The sequence below is a fragment of the Carassius carassius genome, chromosome 26, assembly GCF_963082965.1.
Source record: "Carassius carassius chromosome 26, fCarCar2.1, whole genome shotgun sequence".
Taxonomy (NCBI): domain Eukaryota; kingdom Metazoa; phylum Chordata; class Actinopteri; order Cypriniformes; family Cyprinidae; genus Carassius; species Carassius carassius.
The window spans coordinates 27708521-27718224 of record NC_081780.1 but is presented as its reverse complement, the minus strand read 5'-3'; positions in this window follow the sequence as shown (position 1 = coordinate 27718224).

Genomic DNA, 9704 nt, shown 5'->3' with positions numbered 1-9704 from the left:
AAAGATAAATAACCGTCTTAAAACCCCTTTTTTCAGTTCAGGCACCGTTTTGGCACTGTTTTTGCCACTTTACAGTTTTAAAAGTATCGATATGGCACCAGTATTTGTAAAAAAACAAAACAATCTATACCCAACCATAATAATAACTTCTTCTGTTGTTGTTTCCAGCTTTTTAAGGAGCATTATTTTGATGGTGAGGCTGGCACTGGTATGGAGAAACAAATCTACACAGAGCAGCTTAAGAACAAACATCTTCTGAAGGTACAGAATTAAATTCAGAAAACTCCTGACTCTATGCTTTTGCATAACTTAAAAAGTTATGTAACTTAAAATTAAATATCATTAAATGTGACTTGACTTGGGGGCGCTATAGAGCCGTGAACCAAGATGGCAGCTTAAAGTGAATGCTCCATGTAGCCTGCATCAAAAATTCTAAAAAACCCAGCCTTTGAAGCGTAAACTGAATCGGAAGATGTCAAAATCTGCTACTCTCAAGGATTGTGATATTTTCACATGAAAACGCGGTTCCCAAAAACCAGCTAAAACTGACATTTCGGCAGCAGATCAAGACAACGTGGGGGCTGCTAGCACGGATAGCATGTGTGATCTTACCACGGTGTTAGCTGAACTTCGGTCATTGCACTCGGAGTTCAGTGGATTTGGAACCAAGTTGGACAGCATAGATAATCGTATGGGTGAAATAAGTAAGTCCATCGCTGCTTTGGAGAAAAACATGACGGAGGTGAAGCAAAATGTAGCCACTAATGTTACTCGACTGGAGGAAGCTGAGAATAGAATCATGTCGGCGGAGGAGCTCCTGGAAAAGAGCACGGTCGACCTTAACAACGCCATGAAGCGAATATCCTACCTAGAGGCAAAGACTGACGACCTGGAGAACCGGGGCCGCAGGAAGAACCTTCGCTTGTTTGGCCTCCGGGAAGGCACCGAGGGTCAGCGGCCGTTACTGGAGTACATTCGGGAGGCGCTGCCGCGCTGGCTTGAGACCGACAAATCCTTTGTCATTGAGAGGGTTCACCGAACCCTGGCACCTCCAAAGCCAAGCCAGTACAGAGCAGTCCTTATCCGATTCCTGAATTTCCAAGACCGGGAGTTTGTTTTCCGTTCCACAAAACAACGTAATATCGAACACGAAGGAAACAAACTTTTTTTCGCCCAGGATCTTTCAGCTGAGACCGTCCGACTACGAGCTGAGTTCAACACCGTCAGGAAAGTGTCCGTTGAAAAAGGCATTTTCCGCGGGTTCCAATATAATCCATGTAAGATGAGGATCCTCCACAATGGGAAGCTACAGCTGTTTTCATCCCCAAAGGAGGCTGGGGATTTTCTCCGCAGACACGCTGGACAGGACTGACTATGATGGTGAACGATTCGGTTCCCGAACTAGAAAAATCAGCTGTTCACACTGACACCTAATAACTGCACTTTAAGGTATTTTCTATAATACTTTCATAACGCCACTATAGACACATGTATATGTATGCATATGTATATATATATGTGTATATGTGTGTATATTCTTTTTCTCTCTTTTTCTAAACACATTAATACTACATACTTTGGTTAAACTTTTATTCTTGAAAAGGAGACAATATGAGCAGATAAAAAGCATTGCTGTTGAATCATTTCATTGAGGGACTGTTAACATGTTCATATGGGTTTGCTGTGTTTATTTCTTAGTTTGGTGTATGCATGGTTTACGGACACCACTGCTGCTTTTTTGAAGTTGGGTTTTATAGTTTAGCTACTCCCCTTATTAGTGGATTAGCACAAACCCCCATTTACTAATCTGAGTAAGGGAGGGGGCGGGGGGATTTTAAGTGTTATGTGTCATTTTCAGAATTTTCATTTTTTATTTAGTTATTTGTTTTTTTTTATTCAAAAGTTATCTGTATTTCATACTAACTCGGCACAATGTATTGTTATATTAATATGTCTGAAAAAACCAACAAAGTATGGAACAAGTGAATACTCATAATGTCTGATATAAAAATCAAGTTGGAATGTCAGAGGACTCAGGAAAAGAATTAAACTAAAGCAGGTTATCAACAGGATTAAGCAACTCAAATCGAAAATAATTTTTCTTCAAGAAACGCATCTTACAGATTGTGAATTAAAATTTGTAAAAAACAGATGGCCTGGCCAGGTGATACACTCATCATACAGTAATTATGCAAGAGGCGTAATTATTATGATTCATAGGAGCATACCATTCCAAATGCTACAAATAAAAAAGACCCGGCGGGTAGATACGTAATTGTACAGGGTAACATTCTCTCAATCACTTTGAATTTAGTGAGTGTGTATGGCCCAAATGAAAACAAACCAAAGTTTTTTGAAGATCTATTTCTTACCGTATCCACTCTGCAAGGACTCTATATAATTGGAGGAGACTTTAACTGTACCTTGAATCCAAGTATAGATCGTTCAACAGGCTCAGATATCTATAAAGCCCAAACTAGACATTTAATAAATCAATATATATTGGATATGAACTTGGTGGAAGTGTGGAGGGAACAAAATCCTGATAAAATAGAATTTTCCTGTTACTCAGGTATACAAAAATCCCGCTCACGTATAGATTACTTTCTTGTCTCAAGGGAACTTTTATCAAGGATCAAACGATGTCAGTATGATAGCATAGTGATCAGTGATCATGCAGCTATCTCACTGAATGTTTACATGGACAACTTTACCCACAAACAGTTCCGTTGGCGGTTTCAAGCAAGATGGCTACAGAATTCAAACTTTGTTAAATTTATAGGGGAGAAAATAGATAATTACTTTGAGTTAAATACAGATCAAACTTGTGCCGCAATGAGATGGGAAGGATTTAAAGCATATATTCGAGGTGAAATTCTTAGCTATACGAGTACGAAGAATAAACAACAACAAAAACAAATGGAAATCTTGAATAAGCAAATTAAATCTTTGGAATTAGACTCAAATGCTAGTGATGACCCAATAAAACAAAGTGAATTGTTACGATTGAGAACTGAATATAATAAATTGTCTTCTGATGCGGCAGCAAAAAGTTTAATGTGGTTAAAGCAATCTTATTATGACCAAGGTGAGAAAGCTGGAAAGCTCTTGGCATGGAGAATAAAGAAAACACAGAGTGAAAGAGCAATTAATAACATAAAGACACCCTCGGGTGAGGTAACGGTAGACCCATCTGAAATTAACGATAGTTTTAGACAATTTTATGAAAATTTGTATAGGTCTGATTGTTACCATACCTCGGAAGAACAAGACCTATTCCTGGACCAACTTCAGTTCCAGACACTCACAGAAGACACACAACAAGAGTTGGACAGGAATTTAAGTATTGAAGAGATATCACAGGCCATACAAAGCATTAACAGTGGTAAAGCTCCGGGGTTAGACGGATTTACGATTGAATTTTACAAAACTTTCAAAGAAAAATTAATAGTTCCACTTTTTAACATGTATGAAGAAGCATTTAAAAATGAGGTTCTCCCACCCACTCTAAGACAGGCTATGATCACTTTGATATTAAAACCAGGTAAACCTCCTGCAGAATGCTCATCATTCAGACCAATAAGTCTGATGGGGGTTGACACTAAAATACTTTGTAAAGTTTTAGCAAAAAGATTAGACCCCTTTATCTCACATCTAGTTCATAACGATCAAAATGGCTTTGTACCAAAACGTCAAGGGTTTCATAATATAAGAAGAGTTTTGAATATAATTCATGAGAAATGTGATGCTAAAGATACGGCTTTATTATCACTTGATGCCCGTTAGGCCTAGAGTGGTCATATTTGTTTAACGTTCTTCCGAGGTATGGATTTGGATTTAACTTTCTCAAATGGGTTAAACTTTTGTATACAGATCCTAAAGCCAGTGTCTTGACAAACAACATAGTCTCTAAACCTTTCGCATTGGAACGTTCCACTCGTCAGGGATGCCCGTTATCTCCAATGTTATTTATTTTGGCTATGGAACCCTTGGCAATTATGATAAGAAAACAAAATGATATATTTGGCATCCAGTTAGGAGATAAAGAGCATAGATTGGCCCTATATGCTGATGATCTGATAGTTTTTTTTGACAAGGTTGTCCATCAGTGTCCCAAATTTAATGCAACAAATAGAGCTATTCGGTCGATTTTCTGGCTATGAAATAAATGATTCAAAATCCTCTATTCTATTTTTGAATAGGGACGAGAGGCTAAATCCAGTCATACAGACCCCGTTTATCAATGCAAAAGAGGGATTTGTGTATCTTGGTGTTAAAATCACCCCAGACATTAAAACCATTGTACCAATGAATTATGATCCTTTGATTAGTGAAGTAAAGGAGTCTTTAGATAAATGGGCAGTAATGCCCGTGTCAATTATTGGCAGAATAAACATGATCAAAATGAGCATATTACCAACATTTTTATATCTGTTTCAGGCACTCCCTTTGCCTCTCTCAAAACAATTTTTTGATGAATTAAACACTGTCCTTAATAGATTCATTTGGATTAATAAAAAATCTAGACTAAGGCTTCGCCTGCTGTACCTGCCATATGAGAGAGGGGGGTTACAACTCCCTAATTTTAAATTATATTACTGGTCTGCACAGCTGCGCTCAGCCATATTCTACTTTGCAACTGAAACACCCCCCGCATGGACAAAAATTGAACAATTAGAAACAAAACTTAACTTGAATCTGTATTTATATTCTGCATGCCCCAAAAAATTGGGAAAAATGACAAAAAAACCCTTTTTAAAAAACACAATTGATATTTGGTATAGGGCTCATCAGTATATGGGAGGTATCCCTCCCATCTCTCCTTTTTCGCCTATTTGGGGCAACACAGGTTTTAAGGCAGGAAGAGCTGATGGGGGTTTCAAAATCTGGGCAGTTAAAGGTGTACAGAAGCTGGCAGACCTTTATAAGGATGGCAACCTTCTTACATTTGAGCAGTTATGCCAAACATATAACATTCCAAAGAAACATTTCTATAAACACTTACAAATTAAACATTTCATTATGTCAAAATATAAACAGATTGAATCTGAACCAACACTGTCAAACCTAGAGAATATTATATTGCAAAATCTTGAAAGGAGAGGTCATATTTCTTTATTTTATGCGACTTTACTAACACATGATGAGGAATCCACCGTTGATAAGCTGGATGCATGGAGATCTGACATTCAAGAGGAGATAAAGGTGGCAGACTGGGAAGCTGCATGTTTAAAAGCCCAAAAACAGTCAATTAGTACCAGGATGAAACTCCTCCAATATAAATGGTTGATGAGAACCTACATAACTCCGGTCAAACTGAACCGTTGATCACCTAATATCCCAGATAGCTGTAGTAAATGTTTAGATGGAAAGGGTACTCTTTTTCACTGTGTATGGGATTGTCCAAAATTACATCAGTATTGGAAGTCAGTCATGCAGACTCTGTCAAAGATTGCTGGAGTAAACATACCTGTTGAGGCAAAAATATGTGTGCTGGGCATATATCCTGAGAACTGTGTTTTTAGCTCCAGACAAATAAAACTGATCGACTTTGGACTCCTGCAGGCCAGACGGTTAATATCTCTGTACTGGAAGAAAATGGATGTACCCTCAAATCATATGTGGGTGCAGGAGATGGCATCATGTATTGTATTGGAACGACTCACTTATATTGCTAGAGGAAAGGGAGGAAATTTTGAAGAAATATGGAAACCATTAACTGAGTTTCTGAGACATTATGAAGGAAATTAAGAAAGTAAAGTAAAGTGCCGAGGTGTGTGTGTTTTTTTTTTTTTTTTTCTCTCCTTATTAACATTGTCTTTGTTACTCTGTTATGTGGGATGTTTTTTATTTTATTTTTATTTTTTTATTGTGTATTTCTATTTACTTTGGGGATTACGTTGTGAAATATTAAGTTTATGTCAATGTATCACTTGTTTGTTTTGTTAAAAATTCAATAAATATAATGTTCAAAAAAAAAAATGTGACTTGACTTGATCAGTCAGCTTGCCTTGGCTACCGCAATTTCCTTCACTGTAAATAAACTGTAAATAAAATAGATAACATTAGAAATACAATAGCGAATGTAGATTCTACAGCGTCTAACACTTCAGTTTCATCCATCGCACCCAAAGATAAACTGCAGTGCTTTACAAATATAGGACAGGAAGAGCTAAATAAACTTATCACTGTATCTAAACCAACAACATGTTTATTAGATCCTGTACCCACTAAATTACTAAAAGAGCTGCTACCTGTAGCCGAAGAACCGCTTCTCAATATCATTAACTCGTCGTTATCTTTAGGTCACGTCCCAAAACCATTCAAGCTGGCGGTTATCAAGCCTCTTATTAAGAAACCAAAACTAGATCCTAGTGTACTGGCAAATTATAGGCCTATTTCAAATCTTCCATTTATGTCTAAAATTTTAGAAAAAGTTGTGTCTGCTCAATTGAGCACCTTCCTGCATAAAAATGATCTGTATGAAGAATTTCAGTCAGGTTTTAGGCCCCACCATAGCACAGAAACTGCACTTGTTAAAATTACAAATGACCTGCTTCTTGCGTCAGATCAAGGCTGCATCTCATATCTAGTCTTACTTGATCTTAGTGCTGCGTTCGACACCATAGATCATGACATACTCATAGATCGATTACAAAACTATACAGGTATTCAAGGGCAAGCTCTAAGATGGTTTAGATCCTACCTGTCCGATCGCTACCATTTTGTTTACTTAAATGGGGTGTCATCTCATTTATCATCAGTAAAATATGGAGTGCCACAAGGATCCGTCCTAGGTCCCCTTCTATTTTCAATATACATGTTGCCCCTTGGTAATATTATTAGAAAATACGGAATTAGCTTCCACTGTTATGCTGATGATACTCAGCTATATATCTCAACGAGACCAGATGAAACTTCCCAATTATCTAAGCTAACAGAGTGTGTTAAAAATGTAAAAGATTGGATGACAAATAATTTTCTCCAATTAAATTCGGATAAGACAGAGATATTAATTATTGGTCCAAAAAACACCACACAGAATCTTGTAGATTACAATCTGCAACTAGACGGATGTACTGTTACTTCCTCTACAGTCAGAAATCTGGGTGTTATATTGGACAGCAATTTGTCTTTTGAAAATCATATTTCCAATGTAACAAAAACTGCATTCTTCCATTTTAGAAACATTGCCAAGCTACGAAACATGTTATCTGTTTCTGATGCAGAAAAGCTAGTTCATGCTTTCATGACCTCTAGACTGGACTATTGTAATGCACTTCTAGGTGGTTGTCCTGCTTCGTCAATAAACAAGCTACAGGTAGTCCAAAATGCAGCAGCTAGAGTCCTTACCAGGTCAAGAAAATATGATCATATTACCTCAATTTTACAGTCTCTGCACTGGCTACCTATTAAGTTTCGTATCAGTTACAAATTATCATTACTTACCTATAAGGCCCTAAATGGTTTAGCTCCTGCGTACCTAACTAGCCTTCTACCACGCTACAACCCATCACGCACCCTAAGGTCACAAAACGCTGGACTTTTGGTAGTTCCTAGGATAGCAAAGTCCACTAAAGGAGGTAGAGCTTTTTCACATTTGGCTCCCAAACTTTGGAATAGCCTTCCTGATAATGTTCGGGGTTCAGACACACTCTCTCTGTTTAAATCTAGATTAAAAACGCATCTCTTTCGCCAAGCATTCGAATAATGTATCTCTTAAATTGTGAGTGTAGTTGCATCTGCATTTTTATTCTTTAGCTTGGGTTAAACTAATTTTACTTTGTTGGATCAGCAGCTATGCTAATGATGTCTCTATTTTGTTTCTATGTTTTGCTGTCTCTATTTTGTTTCTATGTTTTGCCACGGGATTTATATATATATATGGTAACTAGGATTTACACAAGCTCCAGTCTGGATCCAGAACACCTGAGAAGAGATGATGCTGACCCTCAGAGGACCCCAGATGATCCTAACCTTGAATCAACAAACAGAACTAACAATTATTGCTACATGTGTGACTGCATCATATAATTACTATTAATTAATAATATTGATAGTTCATCATCTAGCTGACTACGTCTTGTATTATTATTATTATTTTTATTTTTCTAAAATCCTGTCAAACATGCACAAACTACTAGGTACTACTAAATATTGTAGAAACATAATTTTCTGTAAAGTTGCTTTGTAACGATTTGTATTGTAAAAAGCGCTATACAAATAAACTTGAATTGAATTGTATATTTCCAATAAGACAAAATATATCAAACAGCACTGCCTCCTTTCATTTTCATTTAAACATTAATCACCGCAGAAATGTAGTTCAGGTAAATGTGTTGGCCTATATAGCCTACATTACAATGAAATTAAATATTATGTCAATTGCCTCTTTATTTTAATTTGAACATTTTAGATTAATTGAATAAAAACCAGAGATTACCTGTAAGAATTACCCAAAACAAATGATATTTTATGTTTAACCACTAAAGAGACATCAAAGCCAGTGGCACATTATCAGAACGCTGTTGCCGTGGAGCTGACTGTCTCCGAAATCAAAGAAACACATTTTTAAAAAGGTGCTGTCTTTATAAATAAACCGCAGATTTGAGTTTTAAACAACTACATTCTCGCCTGAAATATTTTTAAAATGTCACAATAACAGTAATATTTTGAAAATGATCCGAATGAATGGTGGTTGAAATCACCATGCAGTGTGAACTCAACCAATCAGGATGTTTAACAGCCAAGCCCGCCCCCGAAAGTTCCGGACCTTTGAAAAAGTACCACCTCGCCAACAGGGACTTTCTGAGGGGCATTTTTTTTTTACCGGGAACTTTATTTAGTTCCTGGTTTCTGTGGTGGAAACACACCGAGTACCAGCCCAAAGGCTCTAGTTCCTGGGTAAAGTTCCTGCGATGGAAATGCTGATTATTAATGAACTAATATACACATCCAGTTGACTGAGTTTGGGTATAAATAAAGATGCATAAATTTCCATTTATATAAATTATTCAAAGATTTCTTTATACATAAACACAATTTGTATTTTCCAAAATACTTCCAAATAATACATATTAATTTCTATATTCTATATCTAATATTTAAAACACAGACACATCAACAAATTTGTTATTGCAATAAAAAAATAATCCATACCAAATTTCTCATTGGATATTTACTGTTTATTATTGTCACTGACATAATTAATGCAAAAGACACAGTTAAATTGTAGCCTAAGAAATTCAACGGAAGGATAAATGGTCAATTCTAAATAAATCTGCAAATGAATACAAATGTAAAGTGAGACTGTCATCTTTTGTTTTAATCAGAATCCTAACTTTACTAAGTATTTAGTAAAAAGAAAAGTCAAATTAAATGAATTATGTTTTTATTAAATTAAATTAAATCAAAGCTTATCACAAAAGTTCAGTGAATCTCTTCTTGAGGTGACAGTGTAATGTAGCAGATAAACAATCTTACCAATGTGCCAATAAACTGGATCTCAGGTGACTCCACGAGAGGAAAGAAGAAATGGTTTACTGAAAAGTTCTTAAAAAGCAGGATTTTGTTTTATTCCATTCCTTTAAACAATCTTAATTCATTTAAATTGTATTCTCTATTATATGAAATTCAGAAACCACAAACAGAGCATGTTATCTTTGAGATTGTTATTATATGATTAAGTTGTCAAATGAGAGTGA